This window comes from Pan troglodytes, chromosome 15 (assembly GCF_028858775.2).
Source record: "Pan troglodytes isolate AG18354 chromosome 15, NHGRI_mPanTro3-v2.0_pri, whole genome shotgun sequence".
In the NCBI taxonomy this organism is placed as follows: domain Eukaryota; kingdom Metazoa; phylum Chordata; class Mammalia; order Primates; family Hominidae; genus Pan; species Pan troglodytes.
In genome coordinates this window covers 87,386,572-87,399,429 of record NC_072413.2, presented here as the reverse complement: position 1 = coordinate 87,399,429, position 12,858 = coordinate 87,386,572, and the positions used below count along the sequence as shown (strand labels likewise).

General features: G+C 46.0%; 1 protein-coding gene across 14 annotated transcripts in view; it reads left to right on the top strand.

The window, feature by feature from the left end:
- The window catches only part of FOXN3 (forkhead box N3), a 461,111-nt gene that overhangs the window by 225,777 nt on the left and 222,476 nt on the right, over nucleotides 1-12,858 (top strand). The window lies entirely within an intron of this gene.

Genomic DNA, 12,858 nt, shown 5'->3' with positions numbered 1-12,858 from the left:
AGCAGCCCTGGGAACAGAGCAACAGAAAGAAGTAGCAGTGAGTTACGAGTTTCTGCCTACACTGAGAGACTTCAGGAATAAAACCTAATGGAAGGTACTTAGGAATATGCAGTGGGATTGTGTCCTTTTACAGAGGAGGGAACGATCCAGAGAGATGCTCACAGCCACGCAGTGGGGGCTGGTGATAGATTTGGATCCAGAACTCAGGTCTCCTGGGCTTAGAACTTCTCTCCCTCCTAATGCTGCCTATGGGAACATATTTGAAACCTAACTGGGTTCACATTAAAGAAATGCCATAAAGTTAGGGGGCAGATGGTTTGGGTTTTTTTCCTCTCCATTTTTTGATGGGGAATGAAGGGATCACAGATCTTGACAACAAAATGGAAAGAGTTTATAGGGTTCCAGGTTGGAGTGCAGTGGTGCCATCTCAGCTCACTGCAACTTCCACCTCCTGGGTTCAAGCAGTTCTCCCGCCTCAGTCTCCTGAGTAGCTGGGACTATGGGCACATGCCGCCATGCCTGGCTAATTTCTTTTATATTTTAGTAGAGATGGGGTTTGGCCATGTTGCCCAGGTTGGTCTTGAACTCCTGAGCTCAAGCAGTCCACCCACCTCGGCCTCCCAAAGTGCCAGATTACAGGCATGAGCCACCGCGCCTGGCCAGGGTTCCAGTTTTATTAGCTACATAGCCTGCAAGCAGAGAGCACGGTGGCACCAACCAACCAGGCTGTATTTGGGGACTGTTGCTTAATTTTCATGCACTTGGTGCTGAGGCTTGAATTGGTACAATAAGATGCAATACCTGCCCAACATTTCTTATTCAGGGCCTAGTTAAACCTTGAACTGGGAAGAAGCAGCCTTTGTTTGGGGGAGCGTGTTCTTCTGCAGCAGATCCTTTTGGTTGAACCATGAAATAATAAGACTCGGTTTGCACAACTGTGAATGCCCAAGTTGGCTGAATTCTTGGTACAGAGGCAGAGGGACGGGATGCATGTCTTTGGAAGTATGAACGTACTGGCTGCTTTGTTCACGATGACTCAGTGTTTGTATGACCTTGGTTTTACTAAACATCTGAAGGCATTTTTGTCAAGTGTCCTCCATTTGCCCAATGTAACCGTATTTTATTTCTGAGACACAGTTGTGCCCTTTAACACAGTCTGTTTTTCGAGGAGGAGGATTCGCTTACCGCCCTTGAAAACCAAGGTCAGTCTGGGGCTGGTGATGGGCATTTGGACTGTTCCTTGGGTTCAAGGTGATTTTCTCTTACAAAGTTTTCACCCTCTGTAATTGGCCTCGGAAGACCACACATAAATAAGGAAAGACAGTTTTCTGTATGCCGGTCCTCTTCACCTCTGGACTGTGGTGGGCTGGATCTACCGTTAACCTTAGCAACTGGAGAAAGGAGTTTCTCGAGACACTGTCTGCCTACCCTGTCTTCGACTCATCTGTTCTGAGGCTTTGGGCTTCTCTCAGTGACCCTCTTTCCTAAATAATAAGTACAGGAACTGTGGGAGAAACTGGACTAAGTGTAAGTCTGAACTTGGCCTTAGAGAGGGTCTTAGTCCTGCAAGCTGCGGGGGCAGCTCTCACCCTCAGAACTTCAACCGAGGCGCCTCTTACAGCATCTGCAGGGGAGGGAAAGGGACTCTCTGGAAGGGTTTCTGGAGATTTTGGTCATACGAGTAGATTGAATTACTTTGGAGCTTCCTTGGGCCATTTTTATTTTCTGTAATACCTGCTGTTTTATTTTGCTAGGCTTTCCCCCCTAGAATAAAGGCACATTCAATAATAAGAATTTTGTAGTAGCCACTACTAAATGATACTGCTCGTCAGTTTGAAGAAAAAGCAAATTGTCTGCTCTGTGTTGAGATTTCCTTTTTTTTTTTTTTTTTTTTAAAAAGCAGCTTAGAGAAAATCCCTGAACATAGTCTCCTGATTGAAAAATACATTAGTGGATTTCACTGCTTTATCATTTTCTTAAAGTAATAGTTTTCCTTACTTAAAAAATTATATGTATTAAATTATATTATTTATACATATAAAATTATATAGATAATATTTATATATAGAGAGAGAGAGAGAGAAAGAGAACGAGAGAGATCTATTGAAACATATGGCTGAAAACATGCCCAGTGCATATTTTTTTTTTTTTTAAAGGGAGTCTCACTCTGTCATTTTAGCTGGAGTGCAGTGGCATGACCATGGCTCACAGCAGCCTCAACGTCCCAGGCTCAAGCAATCCTCCCACCTCAGCCTCCCAAATAGCTAGGACTACAGGCTTGTGTCACTATGCCTGGCTAATTATTATTATTATTATTATTTTTGTAAAGATGAGGTCTCACTGTGTTGCCCAGGCTGGTCTCGAACTCCTGAGTGCGTGTGATCTGCCCACCTCGGCCTCCCAAAGTGCTGGGATAGCAGGTGTGAGCCACTGTGCCTGGCCAGAATTTTTTTTTTTGGTTTATAAAAGTGAAAAACAAGGATTTATTTCATGAAATTTTGTAGTTGTATAGAGCCTTGTTGTTCCTTGAGTCCAGCCCTCTGCTGTGGGCCAAAGGACAGGAGTCACCTCTGACCCGGTAGGGTCGTTTCTGTGAGATGACTGGTGGATTTGCTAAGATCATATATTGATGCCCCCAAGCTACCCTTTGTATGGTGAATTTGGCCACCTACACATCAACAAGTGACTATTTCTAGCCATCCCACCGTGGCCTGCCAGACAGCAGATCAATTTCACCAGTTTCCCCGTCTTTGTCTTTATAGCACGGTTTATTTGTGCAATCATTTGAATTGTTTATGTGCTTTGCCCTTGTTTTATTAAAATGAAAGTGACAAATTAAAAAGGTTAATAATAGGAGTTAGAAAGAGCGTAATTCTCCTAAACACATCAATTGAGAAAGAGGGAAATCAATTGGCGTGAATCTTTGGTCTTGATTGGGTGCTTGTGGGATCTACCGCTGTGAAGGGAAAGGATAGAATGAAAGGGTGTTTGTGAAATGCTGTGAAGTAGTTGTGGATGCTTGAGTCTGAGACATTAGGTATATTTAGAGATTTTATAATCTTTCTTTTTTGTTGTTTTAAGTACTCTAAAAAAGGGAATAGTTCTTTATACCTAAGAGGTGCACATTGTAACATGTAAGTTTTTTTCACTTTCATACATTTTACTTCCAAATTCGTTTGCAGGAAAGAATCAGAGATGGGAAAAAAGAGGAATTGTCCATAAAGGCAAATTCCTCCCAAATGGGCCTTGTAAGTTCCCCTCAGGCTGCAGCTCTCCCTGCTGGAGTCTGCCTGGATCAGCATTTCCTTTTCACAAGAGCAAGCACCCAGTCACCCAGTCTCCAAAATCAGCCCTTGTAGTATTTCCTGAATCTCCGAGTTCTCTTCCCAGAGCCTCAGATGGCCCAGTTTTCTGTTTCTGGATCACCCAACTTTGGTTTTCTGGGATCCCTTGCTGAACTCTGCCTGGTGTCACAGCGCGGGGCCTGTGCTCTGCTGGTGCTGTTGAGCCACTGGTAGCAGCCTCGTCCCCCACCCTGGTGTCTGTGATCCATCCAGTTTCATCATGTCTTCCCTGCTCAAGGGCTTTTCTCTTGGCCTGTCTCATGCATCTTCTTCTTGATTTTCCTGCTTCTCATCAAGCTGGCACCTTATTTATCAGGGTCCAGCTTTAATGACACCCCTTCAGAGAGGTCTTCTCTGAGCCCTCCTGCTCGCCTTCCTGGCAACACTTAGCTCCAGGTGCATTTACACATTTATCTGTGACTTGTTCATCACGTGTCTCCTCTAAATGTAAGCTTCACAGTCAGTCTAACCCAGTGCTTGGGACAGCGCTGTGTGCAGGGGGGCTCCAGAAGTTCTGCTGAGTAAGTCAATGGCGCATTCATTCTCCTGGCTTTCTAGGCGCTGACCCTGATAACTTGATAAGGGCAGAGCCAAGCTCTTGGGCCCTGTGGCCCACACCCAGCAGCATCCCACACCCTGCTTGCAGCGGCCCCACTCTTCCATCCCTGAGTTGCAGGTGCAGCGTTCACTGTCTCCAAGCTCTGTCCTGGTAGCCTGGGCACTGTCATTACTGTATCCTTTGCTCAGATGGCCTCAGTGATTGCTGCCATCCATGGAAGTGAGTTCTCATCTCCTCCCTGACTTTCCAGGCCCCATGGAGTGTGTGTTCGCCCATTTAGGCTATCTTCCCTCCAAGACGGAATCTTGTTCTGTTGCCCAGGCTGGAGTGCAATGTCGGAATCTCGGCTCACTGCAACCTCCACCTCCTGGGTTCAAGCGATTCTCCTGCCTCAGCCTCCCAAGGAGCTGGGACTACAGGTGCACGCCACCACGCCTAGGCTAATTTTTGTATTTTTAGTAGAGACAGAGTTTCATCATGTTGGCTAGGCTGGTCTTGAACTTGTGACCTCAGGTGATCCACCCACCTGGGCTGCCCCAAGTGCTGGGATTACAGGCATGAGCCACTGTGCCCAGCCCCATTTAGCCACCTTATTTCATGTTGCTTCTCTGTAGTGTGCCGCTGCTAGACGCAGGTGGGTGCCTGCCCTGCCCTGCAGAATTCACCTTGCATGGTGCACATGGTTCATGCTGGCTTTACCTGCTCCTCCTCCCTCTTCTTTCTGTATACCCCAGACCAACTCTGTCCTAAGGGCTCCGTTTAGAGCCCATTTCCTTAATGGAATCTACTCCTGATCTTATTAATCTCTCTCTCTCTGGCCCTTGGCAGTTATAGTCTGTCTATGTAGTTTATAATAAACTTTATAATAAAGTCTGTCATCTAATGAAATAAGGAGCAGAGCAGATGAGTTTCAGGAGGGTGGAAGTTGGAGTCAGAGAGACCTAGGGCTGAATCTTTGTTTTACGACTTGCTAGCTGTGTGTCCTTCAGCAAGGTAATTACTGTTAATGAGCTTTACGTTCTCATCTCTGATATGAGAGGATAATGCCTTTCTCACATGGCTGTTTAAAGATTAAATAATGATAATACAACTCCTGGAATATAGTACACACTCAGTAAATATTATACTGACGGTCATTTCCTTCATGTTGGTGCTATAGATTGAATTGTGTCTCCCCCCTAATTGGTTGGTTTGTTTATTGATTGATTGATTGATTGAGACAGAATTTTGCTCTGTCTCCCAAGCTAAAGTGCAGTGGCACGATCTCGGCTTACTGCAACCTCCGCCTTCTGGGTTCAAGTGATTCTTGTGCCTCAGCCTCCCGCGTAGCTGAGACTACAGGTACACCACCACATCTGGCTAATTTTTTGTATTTTTAGTAGAGATGGGGTTTCACCATGTTGGCCAGGCTGGTCTTGAACTCCTGACCTCAAGTGATCCACCTGCCTCGGCCTCCCAAAGTGCTGGGATTACAGGAGTGAGCCACCATGCCTGGCACCCCCCAATTTATATGTTGAAGCGCAAACCCTCAATGTGGAGCTAATTAAGGTTGAGACCATACGGATGGGGTCCTAATCTGATTGGATTGGTGGCCTTATAAGAGGAGGAAGAGAGATCACTCTATTCATGCACACACACCAAGGGCAGGCCCCATGAGCACACAGTGAGAAGGCAGCCGTCTTCTTCTCACGAAGAGAGTCCTTACCAGGAACTGAAGCTGATGGCACTTTGACCTTGGACTTCCCAGACTCCAGAAGTGTGAAAAAGTAACTTCTGTTGTATGAGCCACGCAGTCTGTGGTATTTTGTTCTGGTAGTCTGAGCTGACTAATAGAGTGTGCTTTGGCTCTAATTAGATGATGATTTGTTGAGCTGGCATTGATTGAGCCCTTGTTAGGTGTTGGGCACTATCTTAATTAACCTGACCTGTCTAATCTCTCAATTCTCAAAACCACTTTAGAAGTTGGTTAAGTTACTTGCTAAGTTCCCCTAGCCTAGCTGTGCCAGGATTAGAACTATGATTTCACGTTGCAGCCCTGTGAAATGGCACCTCCTGCAGTTGTGCAGGGCAGGCCTCTGCGGCTGTCCGTGGACGACCTTGACAGATGGGAGACCACATGTGTGTCCCTGACTCCAGTGCTCCTGCTTTCACTAGAGAGCAGATGACACACTCCTCGATGTCAGGGGAGATGCCTTATATTTCATTTCTGGTGGCACTTAGCAAGTGCTCTGTGCACAGGAAGCAATTAAAAAATAATTTTTGGTTGGTTAATTTTCCCCAAACACTTAGATCCTCCTACATCTGGAGAAAGAGTGAAATTTTCACCCACCCTCCTGAGCTCCCCCGTGTGCATCCTCTGAGCTGTTTGCTGTCAGCGAAGGCATTTGCGTGTCAAACCTACCCATAAACTTGCTGAGTTGACAAAAGCAAAGAGAGATCAAGTTTTCAGTTGTTGGAGAGTAGAACCGTTGTGAGTCTGAATCTGCAATTCTTTTATTCTCTCAGTGAGTAGAAGTGAGTCTTTGTGAGGATGGCCTTCAGCCAGTATCTTGACACCTCAGTTACGTAAGTAGTTCTCATCTTGTCCTCTTTTGCTTTTTTCTCCCTCTCATGTACACTCACAGTAAGAGGCCTGAGAGAACGTTAGCCAACTCCTTGTTTTTTGAGACAGAGTTTCACTTTTGTTGCCCAGGCTGGAATGCAATGGCATGATCTTGGCTCACCACAGCCTCCGCGTCCTGGGTTCAAGCAATTCTCCTGCCTCAGCCTCCCAGGTAGCTGGGATTACAGGCATGTGCCACCATGCCTGGCTAATTTTGTATTTTTAGTAGAGACAGGGTTTCTCCATGTTGGTCAGGCCGGCCTTGAACTCCCGACCTCAGGTGATCCATCTGCCTCTGCCTCCCAAACTGCTGGGATTACAGGCGTGAACCATGGCACCCAGCCCTCCTTTTTTTTTTTTTTTTTTTTTAATGTTTGCCTCAGCTTTTGTTATTCAGAGAGAAATTGGTCTCATCTGCCTCAGGACACGGATGGCTTTACCTATAATTAATTAAGCCTTTTCCTCTCTGAAGTTGATGGGTTTGGACTTTTGAAAAAGATGAGCCATGTGGCATCTTAACTTAGGCTCAAGGTGATAGGGTTATAGATTTTAGACCTCCCGGACACTCTCTGTAGATATTGGCCAATATTCTTTATTAGCATGTTTATGTAGGCATTAGCCAGTATTCTTTATTGGCACATTTATAATTTATACCCCACTTCCTTTTCATAGGGCTTGCCATAAGACATATAGGTCACAATCAGGTCGCTAAGGTAAAAATTGAAAATAGACAAATGCAGTAGAGAGAGGGGAAAGCAAATGTTCCAAATTCTTGACCTAATATATTTGTTGTGATTGAGTGCCTGACAGCCAAGGCAAAAATGGAAACTCGGCAGATTCCATAATTCTCCTTCCCTGGTAAGATGCCGACTTAGGAGAGAGACATAATCTCCAGGTGCAAGTTTATAAAAAGATTTCATCGTAAGGCTGTTTCTCCATGGGATATAAAACCATGTAATTTACAACACGTACAGCAACCTTAGCTCCAGTTCAGAGAGCCATCAAGGCTGTTGTTCCTGCCATTAGTCATGACCTTATCCTTCTCTGCCCCTGGCTAAGGCCTGTTCATCCTGTAGACTTTGACAGCCATCATCGCCTCCAAGAAGTCTGCCATGATTCTCCCTGCTCAGGCTGGGTCATGTCCCTCTTCTCAGTGGAACCATAAGACAGGGCTTATTTTTATCTCTGCATCTCTGTATTGCTTTATATATATTTTTTACAACTAGATGAGGTATTCCTAGGACTCATTCCTGGTATTGTGGTCGGTGTGGGGCTGATGTTTGTTGAAGAAAGGAAGTTTTTTTAAATCTAGATTACAAAAACAGTTTTCCAAGTGGATGAAACCATGTTATATGAATGAAAGTCATTAGTTGTTTTTTAGTGTCTGCCCATAGTAAGCAGCTTGTCTGTGACTCAGAATTGTATGTTCCTGATACGTATTAGAAGAGCTGGTTGTCAGATGCAGACTCAGGAGACTTGGGTTCTGGTCCTGATTCTTCCACTAAGTAGAGTTATGACTTCAGCATTTCACAGGCTTAGTTTCTATATCTGCAAAGTGAGCACAGTGAAGCAGGCTGGTGGGCGCAGAGGTGAGGAGTTAGTTGGTCTTCTCTCCCGCATGCCACGCCCAGGGCAGACATCCATCGCTGGCCACAGCTGTCATCCTCAGCTGCTTCTGTGAGCACCATTCTCAGAAGCCACCACCAATCCCTTGGGGCTGGCATCAGAGAAGAAGTCTGTTTAACATCTGTGGAAAAGGTTACCTTTGAGGTTCTTTCAGCTCTAATGATTGTAGCATATCCCCTGCTGTTCTCTGTTATCACTGTAGTGGGCTGAAATGTCCCCCCCCACCAAATTCATGTCCACCTGGAGTCTTATTTAGTGACCTAATTATTTTAAAATAGCATTTTTTTAGCTGGGCATGGTGGTGGGCACCTGTAATTCCAGCTACTCGGGAGACCGAGGCACAAAAATTGCTTGAACCTGGGAGGCAGAGGTTGCAGTCAGCTGAGATCGCACCATTGCACTCCACCCTGGGCGACAGAGCAAGACTCTGTCTCAAAAAAAAAAAATGAATACGTAAAAATACAAATAGGGTTTTTGCAGATGTAATTGGTTAAGATGAGGTCAGAATGGATTTGAGTGGGCTCTGAAGTCATTGACTAGTGTCCTTACGAGGAGAGGAGAGGAGAGGAAACAGATATGTGGGGAAGATGACACAGGAAGAGACTGGACCAATGCAGGTGTGAGCCAGGGAGTGCCAAGATCGGCCGGGGGCCGCCAGAAGCCAGGAGGAGGCAAGGAAGGATGTTCCCCAGGTCCTGTCGGCTCCTTGATTTCACACTTCTGGTCTGTGAGAGAATTTCTGTTGATTTAAGCCACCAAGTTTGTGTTAATTTGTGATGGCAGCTCTGGGAAACTATTGAAAGTAATGGCAAAAACTGCAATTATTTTTGCACCAACCTAATTTGGTGCAATACACTCACCTCTGATATTTGTCGTCCGTTTTGCCTGCTCTATCAGGCTAGTGTGTCCCTCTTCATGTCTGCCTGGAGAAGCCTCATGCGTTGGAAGATGTCTTTTTTGCCATGTCACATGTGGTAGAACCTGACATTTCTCTGCCTGTTCGTGAACATTTAGACATTGATAAAAGCTCATTTTCCCAATTAATAGATGAAAGCATATGAATTACTTTATATTTTTGAGGGACATATGTTTAGTTCAGACTCCCTGAGGTCTTATTCAAATTATCAAAAAACCTGGCTACCGCAGTGTAATTCACAGATGGTACTGACTCTAGCCAAAAAAGGAAAAAAAAAAAAAAAAAAAAAACACCACCCAAAACTGTGCTCCAAACACAAAACTGCTTGAGTGTTCTGAGCAATAGCGTATCGAGGGAATGGTGTTGGGTGGATCCCTGCTGGGGAGCCTCCTGCTACTGCTTCTCCCATCTTGGACCCAGGAGGGCACTTCCTCTAGCTGGGGAGTTTCTTCACCGTCCCTTTCACGTACATGTCATCATCAAGGAGACCTCCAAGCTTTTGTCTGTGTTTTCTGTGCCTCAAATACCATCCCCTCTTTGCCAAGCGGTTTCATATGTTATCTAAAGAGCTCAACACTCTGTAAAGTGGCAATGATTGTTCCATTTTATGGATGAGGAAACTGAGGGCCAGAGAGGCAATTAGGTAACCGATCACAGGTGACACAGCTAGGAAGGAGCAGAACAGAATCTGAACTCAGATCCTTCCTATTCCCAAACCCACGTGCTTCCTGCCCCACCTGAAAGGGCATTTGTGGGCGGGGTAGGGACAGTGGCTTGAGCCAATGCAGATGAGTATAGATGCATTTGGAGAGAAAACTTGTAGAAGTGGAGAACATGAGGGAACAGAGATGGGATGGCGTAAGAGAAGGCCAGAAAGATAGGAAGGTGCCATGTTGGGAAGGGCTTGACTTTCAGGCTTGGAAGTGAGGGTGTTTTGTGTCTCTACTGGGGAACATTTGAAGGCTTGGAGCACGGAGAGGCATGGAGTGTGGGAGTGGGATTTGAAGTATAATGAAGTAGAGTGATGGGTCAGCGGTCCAGCCGGGTTATAATGAAGGATGGAATTAGGTTGGCAGCAAGGTGTACACTTGGTGACACCAGACCTACTGTCACAGAGGTAGAACCCACAGGCTCTGATGATAGCTGTGGGGGTCATAGGGTAGGCAGACAAGGAAGGGAAGTAAGAATCTAGGTTTAAGTCTGCTTAGAGGCGAGGGGAATAGGGAGGAGAATGGATTTGGTCTGACAAGCAGTGGGGCGAGGTGATGAATGGGTTATGGTCTGGCCATGATGGACTCAAGGGGCCAAAGGGTCATCTAGAGAGGATAATCAATTGACAGGCAGATGTGTGGGCTGCAGACACACCAGGTCAAGCTTAGGAGTAGTTGAGAGGATCAAGCAAAGGGCCTGGGGCATTGCCGCCCCTCCCTCCGTCCCTCCCTTTCCCCCTCCCTTCCCCTCCCCTCCCCTCCTTCTCTGTTGCCCAGGCTGGAGTATAGTGGCATGATCACAGCTCAGTGCAGCCCTGAACTCCTGGACTCCAGAGATCCTCCCATCTCAGCCTCCTGAGTAGCTGGGACCACAGGTGCGCACCATCACACCTGGCTAATTTTTTTAATTTTTTCATAGAGATGGGGTCTTCTATGTTGCACAGTCTGTTCTCAAACTGCTGGGCTCAGGTGATGTTCCTACCTCTGCCTCCCTAAGTGTTGGGATTACAGGTGGGAGCCAGCACACTTGGCCTGTACCTTCACTTAAGCAAACCTTTTTTTTTTTTTTTTTGCTTTTTGAGGCTTTTTTTGGGCTGCAGGTGCAGGGCCTAGCCAGACTTGGCAGCACACTTTACATGGCCAGGATGTCGGGCAATGTTAGAATTAGTTGGAGAGGGCTCTTATGGTTATGTCACCAGATGTTGGAAAGGCTTTAGTTATAAAATTTAAAACAAACCTATCATCTGTGTGATTTTGTAGGCCTCGGGGTTCGAGGTATCCTGTGAGTCACCCAAGGAATCCTGGGAGTACATAGTCCACAGTAGATAATTATTATTGCTATTTGTCAATAATATTTGAAGATGACTGTTACCTTTGTGGTGATTTATCTTAGAAGGAGGCTTTTCTCCTGTGTTTGCTGAGTTTGATTTGAGTCTTTTTTTTTTTTTTTTTTTTTTTTTTGAGACGGAGGGAGTCTCACTCTGTTGCCCAGGCTGGAGTGCAATGGCATGATCTTGGCTCACTGCAGTCTCTACTTCCTGGGTTCAGGTGATTCTCGTGCCTCAGCCTCCTGAGTAGCTGGGATTACGGGCACACGCCACCACACCTGGCTACTTTTTGTGTTTTTAGTGGAGATGGGGTTTCATCATGTTGGTGAGGCTGGTTTTGAAACCTTGACCTCAAGTGATCCATCCGCCTCAGCCTCCCAAAATGCTGGGATTATAGGCATGAGCCACCACGCCTGGCCTGGCCACACCTGGCCTGATTTGAGTCTTAACATGTAGAGCTCTGGGCATCTCAGGACTGGTTTTGCCCCTTGTCCACAGGGGAAGCATCTTCAATAGTGATTCTAAATGTGACTTAGAAAACTGCCCATGGTCTGTGAGGCTGACAGTGCCATTGCCTCTGCTCCTTATAGGACGGGGTTGTGGGCACCCTGGTGCATGGCCTCAGCATGCTGAGTGAGAAGCAGGTGATTGCTGATATGACTTATAAGGGGTGTGGTTCCAGTCGCCTTCATGCTGGGCGCACAGACGGGCACGGTGTACGGGCTCACTGGACTGCCTGGTCAACATGGAGGTCTTTCTGAGTTGTGCAAAATGTTCTTCTCAGGAAGCTTGACTGCTGTTTGATGTTAACATGATTGAGGAGTTTAGGCTTGACTAAAGTCCTTTGGTATCCCTGTGAAATAGGACTTTGTGTTAGTACATTCTCACACTGCAAATAAAGACATACCTGAGACTGGGTAATTTATAAAGGAAAGAGGTTTAATGGACTCACAATTCTGCGTGGCTTGGGTGGCCTCACAATCATGGCAGAAGATGAATGAGGAGCAAAGGCATGTCTTACATGGTGGCTGGCAAAGAGAGAACTTGTGCAGGGGAACTCCCATTTATAAAACTGTCAGATCTTGTGAGACATATTCACTATCACAGAACAGTACGTGCCCCTATGATTCAATTACTTCCCCCTGGGTCCCTTCCCCGACATGTGGGAATTATGGGAACTACAATTCCAGATGAGATTTGGATGGGGACGCAGCTAAATCATATCAGACTTTAACAAGGAACAGACCTTAGTCATCTGCAAGTAGTGAAGTCAGTGGTAAGGGAGAAGGTACTGTTATTCTGCGTTTGAATTGAGCTTGGCCAGGCACAGTGGCTCACGCCTGTCACCCTAGCACTTTGGGAGGCCGAGGCGGGTGGATCACTTGAGGTCAGGAGTTTGAGACCAGCCTGGCCAATGTGGTGAAACTCTGTCCCTACTAAAAATAAAAAAAATTAGCCAGACACGGTGGTGGGCACCTATAATCCCAGCTACTCAGGAGGCTGAGGCAGGAGAATCCCTTGAACCTGGTGGTGGGGAGGGAGGGCGGAGGTTGCAGTGAGCTGAGATTGTGCCACTTCACTCCAGCCTGGGCGAAAGAGCGAAACTCCATCTCAATAATAATAATGAAAAATAAAAATAAAACAAAATAAAATAAAATAAAATAAAATAAAATGAATTGAGCTTATATTTTGGGATTCCCTTTCTGCCAAAGCTGAGTAGTTCTTCATGCTCTGGAGCAGTGGTTCTTAACTGAAGGTGATTTTGCTCCCCAG